This window comes from Bos taurus, chromosome 14 (assembly GCF_002263795.3).
Source record: "Bos taurus isolate L1 Dominette 01449 registration number 42190680 breed Hereford chromosome 14, ARS-UCD2.0, whole genome shotgun sequence".
In the NCBI taxonomy this organism is placed as follows: domain Eukaryota; kingdom Metazoa; phylum Chordata; class Mammalia; order Artiodactyla; family Bovidae; genus Bos; species Bos taurus.
Window position 1 is genome coordinate 47,454,530 of NC_037341.1, and position 24,891 is coordinate 47,479,420.

At 41.3% G+C, this 24,891-nt stretch overlaps 1 long non-coding RNA gene across 3 annotated transcripts in view; it reads right to left on the reverse strand.

Moving 5' to 3' along the window:
* LOC132342210 (uncharacterized) overlaps positions 1-24,891 on the reverse strand; it is a 122,272-nt gene that overhangs the window by 50,423 nt on the left and 46,958 nt on the right. For 2 of the 3 annotated variants that reach the window (XR_009490515.1, XR_009490514.1), the window contains exons 2-3: positions 20,342-20,390; positions 11,189-11,635 (exon numbers count right to left, since the gene is read on the reverse strand). This is a non-coding gene — a long non-coding RNA (uncharacterized lncRNA). Of the gene's footprint in view, positions 1-11,188; positions 11,636-20,341; positions 20,391-24,891 lie in introns of those variants that run through there. The other variant, XR_009490516.1, reaches the window with a different exon arrangement.

The following is a 24,891-nucleotide window of genomic DNA, read 5'->3' on the forward strand; positions in this document are numbered from 1 at the left end:
CCTACTTTTATTTGTTTACTAGGCATAGCTTGTTCCCAGAAGCCTCCATATGGCAGTTCCCGGCAGGTGCCCCCAGAAGCTGGAGCTAGGTCCCTCCACCCTACTCGCCTGGTATTAACCCCACCCTATATGCTGGTTCAAGCCTCAGGAGACCTGACCAGACCAAAGTCTTCATTCAATGAAACATTAACAAAATTGGCCATTGTTGTTCATTCGCCAAGTTGTATCTGACTCTTCGTAACTCAATGGATTGCAGCATGCCAGGCTTCCCTGTTCCTCACCATCTTCTGGAGTTTGCCCAAGTTCATGTCCATTGAATCAGCGATGCCATCCAACCATCTCATCCTCTGTCACCCTCTTCTCCTTCTGCCTTCAATCTTTCCCAATCCTGGGGCCCACACCTGAAGATTCTGACTCAATGGGTCTGTCTGTGGCACAGCCCAGAGTCATGTATTTTTAAAAATCTTCCAGAATGTTTACAATGGGCATCCAGATTTGGGAACAACTGTCTCCATAAGGAATCACACACTCAAATTCCTACATGACTCAGGTAATTAAGGCTAAAAATGAACAAATTTCTCTAGGCCTAGATTTCACTTTCCCACTTTTGAGATATAAGTTTAAGAGTTGTTTTCCATTTCTCTTTTAATTCTACTATAAGAAAAATAGAACAAAGATAATAATAAATGACAACTGATATTCAGCCTCAATGCCAGGACTCTACAGGGAGTGGTGGGGACTGTGGCAATCTAGGTAATTCACACACCATCTAAAAGAAACCTCACTACTCAGCTCTAGTTAATTATTGCCTTGCAGTATTGTATACCCTACATACAAACCTTTTATTTCATCCAGAGAGGGAAAAATTCAGGAACCTGGATTTGATGTGAAATTTACACATTTGTAAATGTTAGGAATGCATATGAATTCTTTTAAAACGTTGTCTGAAAGAAACAAAACCTCAGTGCAGAACACAAACAGCCAACAAATCACAAGCTTGAGCATTTACTTCTTTCTACAGTAGAAAGCTTCCCAGGTGGCGCAGTTGGTAAAGAATCTGCCTGCCAAGGCAGGAGACATGGGTTCGATCCCTGGATCAGGAAGATCCCCTGGAGGAGGAAATGGCAATCCACTACAAGTATTCTTGCCTGGGAAGTCCCAAGGACAGAGGAGCCCGGTGGGCTGTAGTCCATGGGGTGGCAAAGAATCAGACAGGACTGAGCATGCACATACATAGACTGCAGAAAGTACAGGGCAGTGAAACTGGCATTGCCTCTGGAGTCAGAAGGCCAAGGTTACCTTCCAGCCAGTGCTTTTACAGAGATAGCCTTAAACCTATCAGGGCTCAGACATCTCTGTCACATGGGAGCAAGAACACCTGATGGACACAATTGCTTGGAGGGCAAATAAAATCATAATTAAGAAAGCACTTCTGGACTTCCCTGGTGGTGCCGTGGGTAGGAATCCACCTGCCAATGCAGGGGACACAAGTTCAGTCCTTGGTCCTGGAAGATTCCATATCCTATGGAGCAACTAAGTCCATGTGCCACGACTACTGAAGCCTGCTCTCTAGAGCCTGCATGTTGCAGCTATTGAAGTCTGCGCACCTAGAGCCTGTGTTCCGCAACAAGAGAAGCCACCGCAATGAGAAGCCCATGTACCACACTGAAGAGTAGCCCTCACGCGCTGCAACTAGAGAAAGCCTGCATGCAGCAATGAGGACGCACAGCCAAAAAATAAATAAATAATTTTTTAAAAAAAGCACTTCAGACATTATAAAATGTTAGTTCTCATTACTACAGTTAAAACAGAAGATGGAGTTGCGTGCGGTAAAACGTTCTTTGGTAGCAGAGACTGGGAAGTCTTAATATCGGGTTGATCTGTAAGTAAGGGGGTTCTGGATCAGACAGTTTTGTGTTTAAAAAAAAAAAAAAAGACAAGATCAGAGACTTCAGCTCAGCACAGCCTTTGCTTTTGGCCTGATTTTGATTCCATTCTCTTCTTCTCAGATGGTGAAAGCTGATAGCTGGTCCTGGCAGGGGCCTGCAAGTCTTGGATGCTGGAATCCTCCAGCCCCTTGGCACCATCACCTGCCGTAGCTGGAGGGGATGTGGACAGAGAAGAAGCTGTTTGGGAGGGCAGAAGCGAGTCAGACGATAGAGGCCTTGGGCCCTGAATGCAGTGGATTCAGACAGGATGGAATTGGTGCTGGTGAAATGAGAAGAGGCCCCAAGCCCAGAATGTCAGCTTTAAGGATATTTCACTGATATGAGAAGTCATCTTGGCACCAGCTCATAAGTTAAGAAGAGAGGCAAATTTGTCAACAGCCAAGGCTTGCAGAGCAGTTTCAGGCCCTCAGACCTAGTAAACGCCGCTCCTGGTGGAAACTGTCAAGTCAGACAGATAAACTGCTGGACTCCTGTGGTTTATTGAGCCTGAAATGACTGTACAAGGTCAGATCCTCTCAGAGTTAAGTTACATCCTCAAATCTTCTGGCTGAGGAGGAGCTGGAAAAGAAAAGCTAGGAGCTGCCTTATTGCTATCTTGTCTCTTCTTGAGGTGACTCCAGCCTGGAATTTGACCAAACAGGCACTCCCAAATTGTTTTATGCCAAGAACATATTTTACTATCTACTGAAGCCTATGGGCCATTTGTCAGGATAATGTCTGCAAATGCTCAAGACAAAACATACGAACACAAAGAAAACAAATTATGTTCAAATATAAATTACCAAAATATTTAAAATATTTGTGATATAGTAATAGTGCTTACTTGTTAAATAAATAAGAACATTAAGCAATAAATCTATAAACTACCACAATTTGGGGCTTCCCTGGTGGCTGAGTGGTAAAGAATCCACCTGCCATTGCAGGAGATGAGGTTTCGATTCCTGAGTTGGGAAGATCCCCTGGAGAAGGACATGGCAACCTGTTCCAGTGTTCTTGCCTGGGAAATCCCATGGACAGAGAAGCCTGGTGTGCTGCAATCCATGGGGTCACAAAGAGTCAGATACTACTCAGCAACTAAACAACAACAAGTAGTAAAGAGCATGTTGATACACCTGTAGTAACTGTATTATGAGATGAAAATCTGTGTGAGGTCTATTGTTGATGAAATGATAAATATTGCTAACACTTCTAAGGTTTGTTGCAAACGTTTATAATAGAAAGAAATTCTATATTTCAATTAGAAGTTATTGAAGATGTAATCTTTTTGCCTTCCAATTTCCTAGTGATCTGAGGGATCACTTAGGTATCTAAGCATTCAAATTAAAAGCCCTGTGATAAGGTGACAGAAACAAATTCAGTTGAGCCACCCACCCTCTCAGCAGACAAGCAAATGAATGTATCTCTTCAAATCCCTCACTTAGGAAACTACAAGTTTATGTTAACCATTGCTCATAATATTTGAAAAAAAAAAAAAGTAGATCTCATCTAAATGTATACACCATATTTATTTTTCTATAAACTAAACTTCAAATTCAAGACTCTATACAACCAAGTTTGTAAGAAACCGCATATCATTCTTGGTGTTTCTACCCAACCAGCTTGGGAATCTTTTGATTCCAAGTTCTTCCTCAGTCTCACATCATACAGGAGGGGCTCTCTGTGTTGATCATCTGTCCACACAAGCTACCCATATGATATCCACTGTTCCTCTCTGATGGCTTCCTCAGGTTCAGTGGTTCTCTGTTGCTTGAGACATAGAAACTTTTCTTTATAAGTCTGCTGAAGCTTTTTCTTGCTAAAAGGTATCATTAGCTATTTCTCTCTAGAGCCATCAACCTTCCCATGGTTGGTCATAGCCGATTTCCTCCAAGGCTGTAAAGTCCAGAATAGACTCCATTTTTTTTTTTGGTCACGCCACATGACATGCAGGATCTTAGTTCCTTGACCAGCGATCGAACCCGTGCTCCCTGCAACGGAAGCATGAAGTCTTAACCACGGGACTGTCCCCAGACTCCCTTCTTAAGTGGGAAAAAGGAAGGAAGGAACTACAGTAGAAGGGAAAGTTAATATTTAAAAATATTATCCAGCTACATATTTCTAAAATTCCACTTTGGAATCAACTTCAGAAAAATGTATGCATTTGATATAAAAGCCAGTCTCTTAACTACACAAAAACATTGTGATTTAATCAAAATTGTCATTATTCAATTTGCTGTCCTACCTTATTCATCAGATTTTATTCCAAATAATTTTAGGCTATTGGCAAATATAACATCCATTCTCAGTAGGCAAAGAATTTCAACTCTGAGGATATTAAAAATATGCATGAGGACCAGAAGTCCTTTCTAATATGACTCAAAATCCAAATGTAATAAAAGAAAACATGAGTAAATTTTACCTCATAAAAATGAAAACCATATGCATGGGATTAAAAAAAACACCATAAACAAAGTGAAAATATACACAAGATACTGGAACAGGTTTACAACCAGAGGGGGCTGATCACCATGTCTAAAAAACTCGAAGAATTGAAGACAGGAAAATGCCAACTCCTCAATGGGGAAAAAAAGTCAAATAACAGGAACATACAGAAAGGCAAATGACCCTTAAATACAATACAAGATTTTCAATCTCACACATAAGAAGAAAGCAAATGAAAACCCCACTGAGGTATATCACCTTCTAGCCAATAAGGAACACTGGAGTGTGCAGCCATTCCCTTCTCCAGAGGGTCTTCCTGACCCAGGGATCAAACCCAAATCTCCTGCATTGCAGGCACATTCTTTACTGCTTGAGCCACTAGGGAAGTCCATATTTATAATGGAATATTACTCAGCCATAAACAGAACAAAATTTTGCCATTTGCAACAACATGGATGTACCTGGTAGATATTATGCTTAATGAAATAAGTCAGAGAAGCACAAATACTTTATGTTATCACTTATATGTGGAATCCAAAAAGACGAAAGGAATGAATATAACAAAACAGAAACGGACTTGCAAATACAGAGAACTAACCAGTGGCTACTGATGGGGAGAGGAAAGGGGTGAAAAGAGAAAAGGAAATAATTAGGAGCAGAAAATCATGAACTAGTCCAGAGAAAAATAATAGAGGAAACATTAACAACAACAAAAAATATAGACCAATATCTCTCATAATCATAGATGCAAAAATTCTCAATGAAATGTTAGCAAATTAAATCTAGTAGCATATAAAAAACTATAGCACACAATTACCAAGTGGGGTTTAATCTCAGAAACTCAAGGTTGTTTCAATATTTGAAAAATCAATGTCATTCACCATTTTAACAGACTAAAATCAAAATGTCATATCATTTCAGCAACTACTGAAAAGGCTTTAACAAAATCCAAAATCTATTCCTGATAAAAATTCTCAGCAAACTAAGAACAGACGAAAATGTCCTCCACCTAATAAAGGGCATGTATAAAAAATTTATAGCAACATTTATAGGGGATGACTGTGTAAAAAAGTCCCCAAAATACATATTAAAATGCTTTGATAAAGTTGTAGGAAATGACATCAATACACAAAAATTATTTACATTTTTATGTGTGAGCAACATACCAGAAAATTTAAATTTTTAAATATCTTTGGCAATAGCATTTAAAAATATGAAAGATTAGTGACATATTTGGCAAAAGGTAGGTAATACCTGTGTGCTTAAAACTATAAAACGTTGCTAAGAGAATTTTTTATTTTTTAAAAATTTGTATTGGAGTGTAAATTTAAAGAAGATATAACAAATGGAGAAATGTACTGTGTTCTTGCATCAGAAGACTTCTCATTGTTAAAATATCAATTCTTTCCCAAATTGATATATAAGTTCCATGTACTCCCAATCAAAAGACCAACAGGATATGGAAATACAAAGAACTGAGTATGGCTGAAACAAGTTTGCAAATGAATGAAAATGTTAAAGAATATACACTTTTTAATTTCAAAAATGTGTGTGCTCACTCCTCAGTGGTGTCTGACTCTCTGCAGCCCCATGGACTATAGCCTGCCAGGCTCCTCTGACCATGGGATTTTTCAGGCAAGGATACTGGAATGGGGTGCCTTTTCCTTCTCCAGGGGATTGTCCCAACTCAGAGATCAAACCCCTGAGTGCTGTGTCTCCTGCTTTGGCAGACAGATTCTTTACCACTAGTGCCACCTGAGAAGCCCTCAAAGATCTCGTAAAGCTACAGTAATCATTACAATGTCATACTGGATCCAGTGAGACAAATCAGGAGAATGGAACACAGAATCCAGAAATAGACCAACAAACACACACAGTTTAGATTGATTTTTGACAAAAGTACAAGGACAACGCAATGGGAAATGGATAATCTTTTTAATAAATGGTGTTGGAGTAATGGGGAAGCCATTTGAGGAAAAAAATGAACCTCAACACCATAACAAAAATTAACTTGAATCCTAGACCTCAATATAACTGAAACTATGAAACCATAAAAAGAAAACACAGGAGAAAACTGTAATGATCTTGGGTTTGGCAAAGGTATCTTAAATACCAAAAGCATGAATTATAAAATAAAAAAATCAACAAACAACTTCATCAATATCATAAACTTTTGCTCTTCAAGAATTGTTAAAGTGAAAAGTCAAATCATAGACTAGGAGAAGATATTTTATATATACACGCATAGAAATCGATTTGTAAACAGAATATACAAGAAGCACAACTCTACAGTAAGACAAGAAATCCAGCTAAAAAGAGACAAAAGACTTAAATAGTAATCTACCAGAGAAGAGAGATTTGGAGAACAAATAATGCCATGAAAAACTAGTCAAGATGATTCCTCACTAGGAAAGCACAAATGAAAACCACAATGACATGTTACAACATACAACTTCCGCTGCTGCTTAGTTGCTCAGTCATGTCCAACTCCTTGTGACCCCTTGAACTGGAGCCCGCCAGGCTCCTTTGTCCATGGGATTTCCCAGGCAAGAATACTGGAGTAGGCTGTCATTTCCTTTTTCAGATCAGGGATGGAACCCATATCTCCTGCATTGGAGATTTTTTACCACTGAGCCACCAGGGAAACCTCTGGAAAAGTTTGGCAGTTTCTTAAAAACTTGGATATTTACCTACTATATAACTAAGTTCAATCCCAGGTGTTTACCCAAGAAAAATAAAAGTATAGGTCAATCTATAGACTTATACACAAATGCCCATAAAAGTTCATTAACAATGAAGAAAACTCTGATGTCCATTAGCAGGTGACTGGATCAACAAATTGTGTTATACCTATGCAGCAGAACACTATTCAACAGTTAAGAAGGTTCAACTATAAATACACATGATAACATCAATGAATCTAAAAGCATTTAGTTCAGTTCAATTCAGTCGCTCAGTCGTGTCCGACTCTTTGCAACCCCATGAATTACAGCACGCCAGGCCTCCCACTCCATCACCAACTCCCGGAGTTCACTCAGACTCACGTCCATCGAGTCAGTGATGCCATCCAGCCATCTCATCCTCTGTTGTCCCCTACTCCTCCTGCCCCCAATCCCTCCCAGCATCAGAGTCTTTTCCAATGAGTCAACTCTTCACATGAGGTGGCCAAAGTACTGGAGTTTCAGCTTCAGCATCATGCCTTCCAAAGAAATCCCAGGGCTGATCTCCTTCAGAATGGACTGGTTGGATCTCCTTGCAGTCCAAGGGACTCTCAAGAGTCTTCTCCAGCACCACAGTTCAAAAGCATCAATTCTTTGGTGCTCAGCTTTCTTCACAGTCCAACTCTCACATCCATACATGACCACTGGAAAAACCATAGCCTTGACTAGATGGACCTTTGTCGGCAAAGTAATGTCTCTGCTTTTGAATATGCTATCTAGGTTGGTCATAACTTTCTTCCAAGGAGTAAGCGTCTTTTAATTTCATGGCTGCAGTCACCATCTGCACTGATTTTGGAGCCCCAAAAAATAAAGTCTGACACTGTTTCCACTGTTTCCCCATCTATTTCCCATGAAGTGATGGGACCGGATGTCATGATCTTCATTTCTGAATGTTGAGTTTTAAGCCCAACTTTTTCACTCTCCACTTTCACCTTCAAGAGGCCTTTTAGTTCCTCTTCACTTAGGTTAAGTGAAAGGCACAAAATGGAACATACTACATAAGTTAGTTTCTATAAAACTTGAAAAAAAAGATAAACAACCTGCAGTGACAAAAAAGCAGGAAAGTGGTCACCTTACCTGACTGGGGGAATAAGCAAGGACAGATTGCAAAGGTCCACAGGACAATTTTTGTTGTGATGGAAATTTTTTGTATCTTTATTTTGGCAATAGTTTCACAGGTGTGCATATTTGTCATAATTCATCAAAATGTATAAATTTGATTTACTGTATGTAAATTATACCTTAATAAAGTTAATTCTAAAAAAGAAGAGATGTAGCAAACTATTAAAGAAAAATCATTTTAAAACTGAAAAGCAAAAGTTGAAAAACACTCTGAGCTGTTTTTATCAAAATATAAACTTGCTGAAGACAACTGTCAAAATGCCAATATATTTTAGATAAATCATAACATTGTGATTTGGGGGAGAAAAGATTCCCCAAGGTGACTATTTTGAGGACAAAACTATTGGAAAATTTTTAAACTATGTGGACACATTTATAGTCTACTCACTTTTTTAGGCATGTGCTTCTGTGAGTGGGTGAGTTCAAACACAAAATAATCAATCATCAGATCCATCACAGAATCAGACCTTAGAATCTTAATACCCGATCTTATCCACTGAAGTTCAAGGGTAATAAAGAGTCTGACTCCGTTTTTGATATTTGACTGCTGACAGTTTTCAAGCCCTACCACTTCCTTTTCCCCTTCTGCTGTACATCTGGGAAAACTGATAAGAAAGCCCACATGTGGCATCCTTTGCTGCCAGCAGGCAGTTCAAACCACATAAGCCTTGACCCCCACACAGGGACCCTCATCCCACTCACCCCCTAACCACCATGAAACTACATATCAGTCTCTTCTCTTTGCTCTTTCAAGTCTTTTTTTTTTCTCCTTTACTGGAGCAGCTTGGGAACCAGTCCTGATCTCCCTAGAAAGCATCATTATGTGAGCAATAAATCATTTCATATTCTCCTGATGCATGTGCAGTGGCCTCAGTTTCAACATCTGAACCAAATTTAGTGGGGTGAAGTTTGGGAGAGTATAGCTTGTCTATGCAGAGTGATGACAACAATGAGCTATAGCTGATTTACTATTGCTGGTTGCAAGGGGTTAGCGGGGAGACACCAGTGTGACTGTGGCAGGCAGTTCCGAGAATGGTCCCCAGAGATCCTCACCTCTTTTTATTATTATTTATTTATTTGGCTGTGCTGGGTCTTAGTTGAGACATGCAGGATATTTAGCTGCAGTATGTGGGATCTAGTTACCTGATCAGTGTTCAAACCTGGGCCCCCAGTGTAGAGAGTATGAAGTCTTAGCCACTGGACCCCCAGGGAAGCCCCACTCACCTCTTGATATTCAAGTTTCTCCCTATACTTGAATGTGGGATGAACCTAGTGACTTATTTCTAATGAATAGAATATGGCAAAAGTGATGAGACGTCACTTCTAAGATTAAGTTACAAAAAGACTGACTTCTTTCTTGCGTCTCTTGCTCACTGAGGAAGCCAGCTACCAGGTTGTGAGCTGCCCCATGGAGGAGTCAATATGGAAGTTGATGCTCCCCCAGGAGAGCTTTCAGATGAGACTGCAGCTCAAGCCAGGACTCCTTTGCAGCCTTGTGAGAAGCCTTAAGCCAAAGCCATCAACTAATCTGTTCCCAGACTCTTGACACAGTAACTATGAGATAATAAATGTTTGTTGCTTTAAGCATCTAAATTTGGGGGTAATTTTGATATTCAGCAATAACTAATACAAAGAGTGAGTTCCTGAGTAGGAGAATTCCTGAAAAACAGAAATGATTGCGATTGAGAAAAAATTAGTGTCTCAGAGAATATTGGGAAAATAAAGAAAGGGTGCAAAAGCAAATTTTGAGTAATAAATTAGAAGCAGATGTTAGATTGACTAGAACAATATAGTTGGTGATGTTAGTTAGAGCAGCATCTGATTGCCACAAGTAACCAGGAATCACAAGTGACTTCCTGGTCTAAGAAAGTCAGTGACTACATACATCACTTTGGGAGGGAAAATGTCCTTTTTTTCCAACTGTCTTGAACCTTTGGTTGATCCTATAGGAACATCAAGGCATGAAGCAATTGCTTTGTTCCAGTAAAAGTAGTCAATGAAAACAGCCTACGTCAGTGCTCTTTCATCAAACAAGACCTCCTTTTCCTGACAGTGTCACAGAGAGAAATTTCACACTAATTATATCCCAGTCTTGACTACCTGTCATTGTTATTGACTGCCTACAAGAAATGAATGTGCTAAATGAGGTGAAGTTTGGTCCCCTGTTCCCTGTTTCAGTAGTGGCAAACCATAATTTTATCTGACATCATTTTTTAAATCAGAGTTTTCTTAAGTATCATCTGCAGAGACCTTCATCCTGCTATTATCCTGGGAAAATCAAGGGAGGGCATGCAATAGGGTCTTTGTCAATTTCTCTGTACTTCAAATCTCTCTGCATTATTACCAGCCATCACCTCCTCTTGCCTTTTTCAGAAGCAGTGGCAGTCTTCCACCTTCTCAGAGGTTGGCCCCTTCACTGGCTCTCTGAACCAGTTCCTGTCTCCCTTTGCTGAGTCATCAATCACCTCCACTCACATCTTCCTTCCTCTTAGTCTGTAAATCTTTCCACCCACAGACACCTTCTTCTACCACTGATACCCCTTCCAGCTACCATTCTGTATCTACTTCTTGACTTTTTTTTTTTAAGACAAGAATATAGTTTGCAATTAATACAAGTTCCAGAACGTAAAAGTCTTATTAAACTGTAAATTTTCTATGGCTATAACAAAAGGAAGTGGGACACAGGCCTGTATAAAATATGACTGATTATAGCGAAAGAAAGAGTTACTATGACCACGACTCGTCCCTATGAAATGTCCGGTCCAAGTTTTAAGTTCTTTGTTGTCCTGGTGTTCGCAGCAAGTTTCCAAATGTCCCATTGTTCAGGCCCACTCTGTTTATCGAGGATGATCCTAGGATGAGGTAGGGCTAATCCACCGTCAAGCCACTCAAGAAGTCCTTTGTCATAGTAACGTTCCATCATAGTGTCAGTGACCTTCCATATCACACACAGTGTTGTTAATATCATCTGAGCTGTCAGATAACCCATACCATGGAGTCCCCAATCAACAATTGTATGATTAGCCACAAACATTGATTTTTTTTTATTTGGCTTGACATTTGTCCCAATGAACAGGAGTATAAGTAAAGTTTTTATAAGTAAACCCTTTGTATAATGTTTTTTTATTTTTTCCTAACTCTTTCCCTAAAGTCTCAGTAGTATAAACATGGTTTACAGACAAAGAAAGGGCAGTAAATAATCCAAGCAATGTCCGAAAGTCTTCTTTTGGAGGCAGGCCGAAAGCCCAAGTTTGTCGGTTGACGTTTATGCATAATTTCTCTGGGCCCAGGCACAGTGGAAAGACTTCATAGCCTAAAGAAATGTTAATTAGTTTTCCTTCCTCCCCAGGGTGTGAAGGGAGGGGGCATATGTATAGAGTCATTAGTTGAAACGATTGGTCCTCTCTCTGTCCATTCGACCACCTGTAATAGAGGGGGTTTGGGTATTAGTCCGAGCTCTAGCAGGGGTGGGTGGAGGGGAGGTACAGGTCAAAAGACTGAGCATTGCCAGGAGAATGTATTCAGGACTCCGAGGCAATCCCTGTTGAGAGACCAAATTTTCAGCTCGATTAGTAAGGGTTTTTATTTGTCCCCAAGTGGGGAGATCATAGGGGTGATGCTGCTGAGGGCAGTGCTTTCTGGAGATCTTTAGAGTGGACATAGCCCATACTGGAATTTCTTCTTCCTGAGGTTCTTGTTGTTTCATCTCCATTTTGAATGTCGGGGGGCCCCTTGGGTTGAATTGGCCTCAATAGGCCCTGGGGTCACTCTGTCCGAATCTGCCTATGTGTACCAAGCCCCACACTGGGCACCACTTGTTGAGGTCCTTTAATGGACCAGAACCTGGTGGTCCGGAGTCGACCAATAAGAAGGTAAAGGAGAGAGAAAGAGGCTGATATTCCTTGGCTTATGCAGAAAGCCAATAAAGCCCCTGCACAGGGCTTGCTCTGTTCACAAAGGCCTCAGGCATCCTTTCGATGGGGTGAAGGCACAGAGCGCCTTCTAGAGACGGTCTTAGAAGCCTGGGCAGGAAAGTGAACACAGAGGACCTCTGTGCTCCAAAGAAATAGCCTGAGAGAGAGAGACAGAGAGAAAGAGAAAGAAAGCAAGACATGGGGACCAAAGTTCTGATGAAGCAAAGGGTGACTTCTTATGCATTCTTTAGCCTAGAGAAATCTGTTTTATATACCTACCATTTACTATACTGTATTCAAAAGCACCACTGCAAGCAGAATTACAGCAGGATGGATCCTGAATAGTGGCCAGTTCCGATGAACTTACAGACATGCCCATGATTCAGTCATTTTCATTCAGTGCAGAGCTATTCGCTGCCTACTGTGTGCCAGGCAGTGTTCCATATTTACTAGTAATTCATAAATGTGTCAGGAATAAGTGTCAGGGACACAGCAGTAAAGAAAGAAGATAGAAACCTCTGCCCTCTTGGAGCTTATGTTTCTAATGTAGGAGGATAAACCAAAAAGGAAAACAAACTAACAATTAAACAAGTATAAAGTACGGCAGCATTGAGAAATGCTATGGTAAAAATAAAACAGGGAGGGGCCTACTCATTGCAACGGAAGTGGGAGAAATAGTGAGGCAGGATTTTATAGAGATGCTTTAGGGCACAATAGTTAGGGGAGAAGATTCTGGAGCCAAAGGACATAAGCTTTTATTCTCCTTCTCCCATTTTCTAGCTGTGTTCTTGGCGAAGTCATTCAACCTCTTGGTACCTTAGTTTCCTCATCTGTGAAATGGGAAGGATGTTAGAACCTACCACAAAGAGCTGTTATAAGGACTAAATGAGTATGAGTGTGTGTGTGTGTGTGTGTGTGTGTGTGTGTGTGTGTGTGTGTATGTGTTAGTCGCTCAGTCATGTCCAGCTCTTTGAGACCTCATGGACTATAGCCCACCACACTCCTCAGTCCATGGGATTTCTCCAGGCAAGAATACTGGAGTGGGTTGCCATTTCCTTCCCCAGGGAATCTTCTCAGCCCAGGGATTAAACCTGGGTCTCCTGCATTGCAGGCAGATTCTTTACCATCTGAGCCACCAGGGAAGCCCCTAAATGAGCTCACCATATATTGAATATTTAGAACACTGCCTGAGTTCCCAGTAAGGGCTCAAAAAAATTTTAACTACTAACCCTATTATTCATTCAATAAATGTTTACTTAACACTCATTAACCTGCTAGATGCTATGAAGTATATTAAAATAATGAGATGCATTCCTGATCTCTCAAGAAATAATGTATGTGGACATACACAAAAGCATAATACAGGGTGGTATAAACCCTCCACTCTTTCAGAGGGAGACGCCAGCTCATATCGCCACTCTTTACATAATATCAAGGTACTCTGAAAGTATCTTCTCATCCAGCATGTCTCCTGTCCTTCACCACAATGACGACAGATACCACTGCCCTCCTTACACCTGCTGGGGAATAGCAACACATAGGTATCCATTGAATCTTTACCTGACAACATAATGGCTCAGCCTGGAGATGGAGCTGAGGTCAGGTGGCAAGCGCACTGGCTCATAGTATGACCTTTTACACAGCACGAGGCTGCGTTTAAATCAAGAACTATAAAGGTAACCGTGTGACCTTGGACAAATCACTTCACCTAGAAGAGCCTCAGTTTTCTCATGGGCAAGATGAAGACAATCAATTCTAGCCTCATCAATCTCATGCAAGGATGAGATGAGCTGTATATGAAGCACTCTGCAAATCCTTCAGTCCTTAACAAGCACCCAGCAGAATGGTAACTTTAAAAGAAAACAAGGCAAAACCACACATTTCTCTCTCTTGATTCTGTGAGCTTGTACCTGTATGAAGCCTCAAGTCACCTTCAAATTCATAAGATGACACCATGAATATGACAATGTGTTCAAAAATGAAATACAGGAACTATACGTGAGTCCGTGAGAATTCACTTCCTCTCAAACCAAAAATTTTGTGGACTTGTCTGCTTGTAATATGGAGTATCAAAAGACCATATTTTAAAAATATGGATGTAAGGGATCTTTTTTTTAGATCTGCATTAAACTATGCTAACCAATGATTTCAAACATAAATAATAGCATTTTACTCAAAATATGTTTCCCAAGTGGCACTAGTGACCAAGAACCTGCCTGCCAATGCAGAGATGTAAGAGACATGGGTTCAAGCCCTGGGTCAGGAAGATCCCCTGGAGGAGGGCACGGCTACAGACTCCAGTATTCTTGCCTAGAAAATCCCATGAACAGAGGAGCCTGGCGGGCTACAGTCCATAGGGTCGCACAATTGTGTCCCACTGTGTCCAACTGAGTTGGACACAATTACAGCAACTTAGCACACACTGAAAATATAAGTTCTAGAAAAGTTTTGTGTAAATTGGGTTTTCTAGATCACCTTGAAGCTTCAAGAAAAGCTTTTAATGTAAAGAATCTCTGGAGTGAATCCTTGCAGAAAAGCCATGGATAGCTGCTAGATTGACTCAGTTTATCTGTTTTGTCTCTCTCTCTCTCTCTTTTTTTTTTTTTGCTGTGTAGATTTTCAAATATCCAGGAGTAAGACAGCACACATGAGACTTGGGTGGATACCAGGTTTCTTTATCTGGAGAAAATGACATGAGAGACTGCTAAAGGTTGGGTATGTCTTCATGAGAAAAACATGTGTTTTGATGCAAAGCTTAGAGAACTCAACTTCCACAAACTTAGGAAAGCTGTCCATAGCAGACTTTTGGGCTGGAATAGGTCCCAAGTCTGCTTTGAGATGATAAACAGTGATCTGGGATGGCACAAATTTCTGACTTCAGTGCCCTAGAAATAAGCTATATCAATAACTTACTCCTAAGTTCCTTCAAGAGTCCTAGCTTGCAATCGAAAAAGACAGTGTGATTAGTAATATTTCACACTTGTATCAAACAGCCTGTGATCTTTGTGCTTCAGAGAAAGCTTTGTGAAAGATGGCAACATCCATCTTAACACTCAGCAGCATGTGCAGAACTTAACTGAAAGGCACAATGAAAAATGAGACCTGATATTTACCAAGTTCCAGCAGGACATGAAGGCGATGATGTAGAAATGGATAAGCTGAACACACACAGGCCATGTGTATTCAAAGTATATTCTCCTCTAAGAGGCTTATACGGTTCAGCTAAACATGGTTGAGGCAATTGCCATTTGAAACCTTTTCTAGATCATAGTCTTATAATGTTTTGCAACCTGCTAAATTGGATCTTTTGTGTCGAGGCTTCTACAAGCAGGTCTAAATCCCTGAAAGAAGAGGATGAGGAGGAGAGACAACGTGATGGACAGGACGGCTGGGAGAAGAGATAAAGGGAGAAGTGGAATCATTCTCCTGCACACTGACGGAAGGACACCTGCTAGGTCCCAGCACATCCTCCTGTGTGGCACTAGACTAAGGCTCTCAGAAATCCAAGGCAGCTCTTGCTGTTGGAATAATGAGACCCTTCCAGCCAGTGTCCTACTAGAAATGACTGGCTGCTCTGGTCACTGGCTGCCTGAGCAACAGCCTGGATTATATCCATGGGCATTAGAGCTAGGTAGTCCTGGTTCCCCTACTCACTAGCTGTGGGATATGGGGCAGGTTGCTCACCATCTCTCACCTCTGTGTCTTTATACTTAACACTGGATCATGACACTGTCTGAACTCAGGGCCTCGAGACTCTGCTGTGCAACTGAAGGACGGAATGCACACACAGCTGTGGCACAGAGCACGGGCTCTGCATGTCAGTGACAGGCACACACGCCGTTCAAGCAGCATCAGGGACTCTTAAGAGAAGCTGTTTCGTAGAGCTGTTCTTGGCATGATAATAAGATGCAAGTCATAGAGTACTTACTATGTACCAGGCAGGCCATGTTCTATTACCAGAGGTTAACGTATTTAATCCTCACAATACCACTACGAAGCAACTATAGTTGTGATAATCACTTAATAGAGGCAGGGAGATTCGGGGATGAAGCATTTCTATTCCTTGCCCCAGGTCAGCCTGCAAGTGAGGCATGGAGACAGGGTCTGTGCCCAGGTGGTGTGGTTCCAGATCCTAGGAACATAACTTCACACCGTACTGCTGCAGTAACATGTCATTAAAAATAAAGTGATATCGGCTTCCCTGGTGGTAAAGAATCTGCCTGCCAATGCAGGAGACACAGGTTCAGTCCCTGATTGGGGAAGATCCCACATGCTGCGGAGCAACTAACCCCATGTGCCACAACCACCGAAGCCTGCATGCCCTGGAGCCCATGCTCTGAAACAAGAGACGTCACCGCAGTAGAAGCCTGTGCATCACAACCAGAGAAAAGCCCCAGCAGCAAGGAAGACCCAGCAGAGCCAAAAATAAACAAATACAATTTATTTTAGAAAAGTAAACAAAGTGATATCTCACAGGATAGGATTTCAAAAGTAGTGGCTGGCACTAACTAGGCAGGGGCTTTAGCTCAGTGTAGAAGGAGTTTAAAGACCAGGTGTCTGGGTTAGACCTGTTTCTAAGTTAAATTTGGGAATAGTTTAAAGTGAGTACATAGAATATCAAATGTAAAACTAGATTATTAAACGGTAGGAAACCCCATGAAGTAATGCAATTTCAATTTTAATAAGCAACATTTAAGTGTTTACCTACCTGTAATTTTGTACATTATCTGTATTTTCATGGAAAAAATCTGGAAATCTTACTGTGGTTATCTCTGTATGGTGCTGTGTTGATTCTTTGTTATGCTTCTCTGAAATTTCCTGGGTTTTTTTGTTAATAATGAACATGTATTACTTTTGAAATTAGAAAGCCACAACAAATATTTTAAAATGAGAAAAAAATAAAGTGGTATCTATAAACACATGCAGCGGTCACTTAAACAAGCAGGGTCAGTATTGGTTAGGTCATATATATACATACAGGTATATATACTTGAAAAACAGTGAAAGTTGTATCTGACTCTTTGCAACCCATGGACTGTAACCCACCAGGCTCCTTTGTCCATGGGATTCTCCTGGCAAGAATACCGGAGTGGGGAGCCATTCCCTTCTCCAGTGGATATTCCCAACCCAGGGATCGAACCCAGGTCTTCTATGTCAAAACTATCTTCTGAGCCTAAAAGGACTTGCACAAGTCAACTAGCTGTCTGCCTGCACCATGGACAGTGATGACTTCTTCAAACAACCTGAAAATTAGCAAAGGCACATACAGGGTAATTTCCTATGGTCTCTTTATGATACCATCAAGTATCCACAACTTAAGTCACTGAAACCAGACACCTAGGGTTCACTAAATTCGCCCCTAATACTCCTGAACGAAGTCTCCAGCAAACATTCTAAGGTCTACAGATTTTATATCCAAGATTCTTCTTGAATCCATCCCTTATTCTCTGTTCTCAACCCCACTGTTTTTAGTTCAAGCACTTATCAATTTCCTTTTGGATAACTGGATCAGACTCCTAACCTAACCTTTCTTTCTGACAACATTCTTGCCCACTTCAGTCCCAAAGAAATCCATTTTTCTCGTTGCTACTGAAAAATCATTCTAACATATAAGTCTCACAATGTTGAGCCTCTACATCTAAAGAATGAAGTCTAAACTCCTTTTTAAGGCACATAAATCCCTTTCTGATCTGATCTTTTCATCTCTTCCCACTCCCCTCAGAGGTAACCACACATGCATTGGCAGATGCTGCTTCCTCTGATTGGAAAGCCCTCTCTCTCCCATCCACCCTCTCCCATAGCTTCTACCTCCATAGCCTTCATTTGCAAAGACCCTCCTCAATCACTGCTGTTCACTCAGTCATATCTGATTCTTTGCGACCCCATGGACTGTAGCCCGCCAGACTCCTCTGTCCGTGGAATTTCCCAGGCAAGAATACTGGAGTGGGTTGCCATTTCCTTTCCAGGGGATCTTCCTGACTCATGGATCCAATCTGAGTCTCCTGCATTGCAGGTGGATTCTTTACCACCAAACCACCCAGGAAGCCCTACTCAACCATTAAGGCTTAGCTTAAACATCACCTGCTCTAGGAAGTCTTCCATGATTTCCCCAAGGAAAGTTAGCTACCATCACCTCTATGCCTATAACTGCCAAAACATAATTCTTCCCCTAACACTAGCGTATGAACTCTTGATGGCAAGCGCTGTGTGTACACAATATAGTCTCAGCTCCACAACTGTCTCTGGCATGTTGGAAGAGCTCAACAAGTAGTTACTGTGTTATTACAGGCCTGTCATATTATAGTAGAGTTGTCGGTTGACGAGTCAGCCTCCTCCACAGAAATGTGAGCTCCCAGGGTCAAAGACCATCCTTACTATCTCAACTCCAGCACCTCTGGCAGCATCAGTGTCTGGCAAAAATAAGTGAGTACTTAATGTTTATTGAACAAATCAATACACAGGCCAATAGATGAATAAACCACACAGGCCTCCAGGATCCCTTTTCCTGTCAGCATAACCTAAAATTATGTTCAGTGGTATGTCTAGAGGCCTAGCAGTTTCTCTAGTACATCTACTAGTGTTTAGGGGGAGTTCTCATCAGAAACAAATCAAGTCCTGTTGGAAGGTGCTGTCATAAAACAAACCAGACTCCGAGAGACCAAAAGGTACATTGGTTGCTTATGTCATGAATATAAATAAAAATGTTTATAAGTGAAATCTAAATTTTAACTTGAAAAAAAATACAGCTCCTTTAGGATGTCTACCCAGGTGTACTTATTCATCAAAAGGAACTTGAAAACGCTGTGGTTTGAAGTATGGTCTACAAAGGACAAAAATCCCGTTCAGGTGAGCGTTTATAGAAAAAACTCATTTCACAACAGCTCTTGAGAATGTTCAAGACGTTCAAGAGCGTTCATTTGTTACGTCATCTCCCTGTGAGGTGGGTGTTAGGATCGTCATCACTGCAGACGAGTAAATGAAGACTCAGAGTTTCAGGTTACAGAATAAATTCCTGGTATAGCAGAGCTTGGGTTCTATAATATATAGGGTGTCAGTGGACCAAATAAATTCAGCTATGTCATCCAAACTCCAGAGTTACAGGTTGTTGGATAGGAAAGTTGCCCTAAGCTGGGACCTCATTTCCTGAAAGAGGTCTCAGAACATCTTGCCTTAACATCTGAGCTCACTGTGGGGACAAGTGAGTTGTTCAATTCCTGTTACTTCATTGAGCACCTACTGTGTACATGATGCACCTACAGTGCCCACCCCATGGTATGATTTCTATAATCCAAGGAGGGCATAAATGGCCCTGAAAGGCATGGATGCTGCACCAAAGAATGTGAAAAATTCCTGGTAACAGATTGCTGGTCAGGCAAAGACAAACCTGAGGGAGTATTTAAGGATAAAGGAGATTTTAAAAATTATAAAAACAAGGGTATGTTGATGGTATATTATTAAATGTAAAACTTGGTAACAAATCTGTGAGTATCATATTCTTATATACACACATACTATACAAACACAGACATGTACACACGCATGATGACAGGAATGGAAATGTGCACACCAAAACGTAATCACTGCTTCCTCTGTATAGTGAGATGACTCATTTCATGGGCAGACCAACCCATAATACCATTTTTGAAACAGTGAGCTATGAAATCAGTTTAGTAGGTCTCCACCACTATTTCTTAAATAAAATGCAATGAAAAAAACAAACAAAAAAAACAAGATAAATGTATGGAAGCTTTGTTTTGCTTATGCACATATGGGTGTATGTTGCATATTACATTGTGATAAAGATTGTTGTTTACTCCAGGCTGCTGCCAAAATATTTGAAAACCACCACTTGAAGGGACAGTTATCAAGGACCTACTGTATAACACATGGAACTCTGCGCAGCGTTATGTGGCAGCCTGGATGGGAGGGGAGTTTGGGGAGAATGGATACATGTCTATGTATGGCTAAGTCCCTTTGCTGTTCACCTGTACCTGTCACAACATTGTTAATCAGCCATGTGAAAGTGTGTTAGTTGCTTCAGTCATGTCCGACTCTTTGCAACCCCCCAATACAAAATAAAAAGGTTTTAAAATAATAAAAAATTACAGTTATTGTGAAATTCAACTTATAGAGGTTCAGAGATCTTAAGTAATCCACCCAAAGCCACATGGTTAGTAAGTGGCAGAATCCATTTTTATCAATACACACAACATACCTTAATTTCTTGGAGATGGCAAGCCTCATGATGAATAAATAAAAGATGCCTGCAGAAAGATGATATAAATGTTTTAATAATTACTACTTTTTAATAACACTAGTTGAATGAAAGTATTGCTTCCTAATTTTATTGTTGAGACTGAACATTTTCCAGATGCACTGATTTATTAACTGTCATAACCCTAGCCACAGTTTGGACTCCAGCTAAAATTTTCTTTTCACTTTCATCACTTCTAAGCTTGGTTGGAACTCCTATGCTGCGGGTTTGTTTTGTTTTTCTTTCTTTCCTTTGTTATTCCAGGCACATCCTTTCTCCACGAGGAACCACAGGCCCCCCTCCCAGGCTCCCCTCACTTTCCTGCGAGGTGCGAGGTGCAACCCACCCCCCACCCCCAGGCTAAGCCCACCAGCCCAGGGCACAGCTGCCTGTCTTGGCAGACCCTAGTGGCAGAGCGGCTGAGTGCACACATTTGCACACAAGTGCTGCACCTGGACAAACAGGCAATATTTCTCCACTGGATCATCTTACTGACTACAACCTCAGCATTCTCACTGAGAAATTCTTTCCCAATCCAGGGTCTGTAAAACCCCAGGAATGCTTCTCCTTAGCAAGTGACACTTCAGAGTGGTTTTGACAACTTGGAAATACCACTAAAGTGATAGTTTAATGATTTTATGCGTTTTTCTTCCTGAACCTCCTCTGTTTCTTCAAGACCCACAGATTCTCTCTTTTTTTAAACTGTGGCAAAGTAGAGCCCTGGTCTTGTCCAAAAAACTCTTCCGCCTAATAAAAAACTGATCAAGCACAAGTACCTAAACCCACAAATTTGGAGGAAAACCCTCTACAGACAACCCCACCCATACTCATGAAACCAAGGAGGTTTCCACTTAAGGGTCGGCGTTACTTGTGGGGGTGGGCTGGGAAAGTATCTTTGAATGAGGAGATATGGGGCCGCGGGAGACCAAGTCTGGGAGGAGAACTCCCTCTACTTGAGTTGAACGTACTTCCCAGGACTACTGGGGAAAAGCAAGGGAGGAGGCAGAGACTGGTCTATCTTACCTTCTCCAAGGGGACATGGGCTTTGATTAAGGAGGGATAGGTCTGGCTACATACATTTTGGGGACACTGCAAAAAAATGGGTTCCTTGTTAAAAAAAATTAATAAGAATTTCAAGATGGTGACCATAGCACATTAAACCAAACAGGGGACCCCGGGGGAACTGTCCATACACGTCACGTGCCCTGAGGAGGAGGGTTACATTTTTAGTGCTCAAGGTGCTTGGACACTGAGGCACTAAATAAAATGAATCTTCCATCTAATCTACTCCCTGCTACCATGTACGCACATTTTTCACATGGATGCTCTGGTTACCGTGTTACAATAGGTTGTATAACTAACATTTAAATAGAATTTACACCTACTGTATAGCTCAGGGAATCTATGCTGTGTGGTGACCTAAATGGGAAAGAAATCCAAAAAAGAGGGGATATGTGTATACATGTAGCTGATTCATTTTGTTGTACAGTAGAAACTAAGACAACATTGTAATTATACCACAACAAAAAAAATTTTAATAAAACAAATAGAATTTGCTATATACTAGGCCCTGGACTAGTTATTTATATGCATTATCTTGCTTAAAGTTGACAAAAACCCTGCTGCTGCTAAGTTGCTTCAATAGTGTCCGACTCTGTGCGACCCTAGAGACGGTAGCCCACCAGGCTCCGCCGTCCCTAGTATTCTCCCTCAGTCGGTTCAGTTCAGTCGCTCAGTCGTGTCCGACTCTTTGCGACCCCACGAATCACAGCATGCCAGGCCTCCCTGTCCATCACCAACTCCCGGAGTTCACTCAGACTCACGTCCATCGAGTCAGTGATGCCATCCAGCCATCTCATCCTCTGTCATCCCCTTCTCCTCCCGCCCCCAATCCCTCCCAGCATCAGAGTCTTTTCCAATGAGTCAACTCTTCGCATGAGGTAGCCAAAGTACTGGAGTTTCAGCTTTAGCATCATTCCTTCCAAAGAAATCCCAAGACTGATCTCCTTCATAATGGACTGGTTGGACCTCCTTGCAGGCCAAGGGACTCTCAAGAGTCTTCTCCAACACCACAGTTCAAAAGCATCAATTCTTCGGCACTCAGCCTTCTTCATAGTCCAACTCTCACATCCATACATGACCACAGGAAAAACCATAGCCTTGAGTAGATGAACCCTTTGTTGGCAAAGTAATGTCTCTGCTTTTGAATATGCTATCTAGGTTGGTCATAACTTTCCTTCCAAGGAGTAAGCGTCTTTTAATTTCACGGCTGCAGTCACCATCTGCACTGATTTTGGAGCCCCCAAAAATAAAGTCTGACACTGTTTCCCCTGTTTCCCCATCTATTTCCCATGAAGTAATGGGACCGGATGCCATGATCTTCGTTTTCTGAATGTTGAGCTTTAAGCCAACTTTTTCACTCTCCACTTTCACTTTCATCAAGAAGTTTTGAGTTCCTCTTCACCTTCTGCCATAAGGGTGGTATCATCTGCATATCTGAGGTTATTAATATTTCTCCCGGCAATCTTGATTTCAGCTTGTGCTTCTTCCAGCCCAGCGTTTTTCATGATCTACTCTGCATAGAAGTTAAATAAGCAGGGTGACAATACGCCTTGATGTACTCCTTTTCCTATTTGGAACCAGTCTGTTGTTCCATGTCCAGTTCTAACTGTTGCTTCCTGACCTGCATACAGATTTCTCAATAGGCAGGTCAGGTGGTCTGGTATTCCCATCTCTTTCAGAATTTTCCACAGTTTATTGTGATCCACACAGTCAAAGGCTTTGGCATAGTCAATAAAGCAGAAATAGATGTTTTTCTGGAACTCTCTTGCTTGTTCCATGGATCATCCATGATCCAGCAGATGTTGGCAATTTTATCTCTGGTTCCTCTGCCTTTTCTAAAACCCATGGAAAAGAAATGCAGAAAAGCAAAATGGCTGTCTGGGGAGGCCTTACAAATAGCTGTGAAAAGAAGAGAAGCAAAAAGCAAAGGAGAAAAGGAAAGATATAAACATCTGAATGCAGAATTCCAAAGAAGAGCAAGAAGAGATAAGAAAGCCTTCCTCAGAGATTAATGCAAAGAAATAGAGGAAAACAACAGAATGGGAAAGACTAGAGATCTCTTCAGGAAAATTAGAGATACCAAGGGAACATTTCATGCAAAGATGGGCACAATAAAGGACAGAAATGGTATGGACCTAACAGAAGCAGAAGATATTAAGAAGAGGTGGCAAGAATACACAGAAGAACTGTACAAAAAAGGTCTTTACGACCCAGATAATCACGATGGTGTGATCACTCACCTAGAGCCAGACATCCTGGAATGTGAAGTCAAGTGGGCCTTAGAAAGCATCACTACGAACAAAGCTAGTGGAGGTGATGGAATTCCAGTGGAGCTATTTCAGATCCTGGACGATGCTGCTGTGAAAGTGCTGCACTCAATATGCCAGCAAATTTGGAAAACTCAGCAGTGGCCACAGGGCTGGAAAAGGTCAGTTTTCATTCCAATCCCAAAGAAAGGCAAGGCCAAAGAATGATCAAACTACTCCACAATTGCACTCATCTGACACGCTAGTAAAGTAATGCTCAAAATTCTCCAAGCCAGGCTTCAGCAATATGTGAACCATGAACTTCCTGATGTTCAAGCTGGTTTTAGAAAAGGCAGAGGGGATTCTCCCCAGGAGGTAACAATTATGGTCATTCCCATTTTGCAGATAAGGAAACTTAGGCTTAGGGGACAATCATTTGTTTGCTGAAGATTATGTACTAGAAAGTGGCATTTAGCTTGTATGCCTTTGGTGTGGGAGAGGCAAGAGAGGCACTTGCCAAGGGAGAAAAATTCAAGGGGATGTTAAAAAACTCAAAAAACTCAAGATAACTATTACTTTAATACAATCTTTTAAAATTCTGATTTTCAGATCCCTGTATATTGATATGCAATCATAAGAAATAACATTCTTGGTACTCTTTGTCTAGTTTTTTCCAATGGTAACATCTTACAAAACTATGGAAAATATCATAATTAGGTGATAGATATTAAAACAGTAAAGACACCATTTTCTTTCACACAAGGATCCCTCATGTTGCCCCATATTTCCTCCTCTTGCCCCACCTCCAGTCCCATCCCACCTGTGTTCTAAACATCCCCATGCTTCATGTCCTGTTGGGAGAATCAGAATGAAAATAGGGCGGGATCCACTGAGCATCCTATGTTGCTAGAAAGGCTGGTCCCATCGTCAAGTCCATTCAGTATGTCTTTGTCTGTCTAAGCCAGTCATGAGGACCTGTTTTCTTTGCTACTGGTGTAGACGTGACACATGATGAAATTTGGACCAGTAGAATGTAAGAACTGATGTCTGGAACAAGTGGCCATCTTGTTGTTACTCTGAAAGTCACTCAATCATGTCTGACTCTTTGGGACCCCATGGATTATACAGTCCAGGGAATTCTCCAGGCCTGAATACTAAAGTGAATAGCCATTCCCTTCTCCAGGGGGATCTTCCCAACCCAGG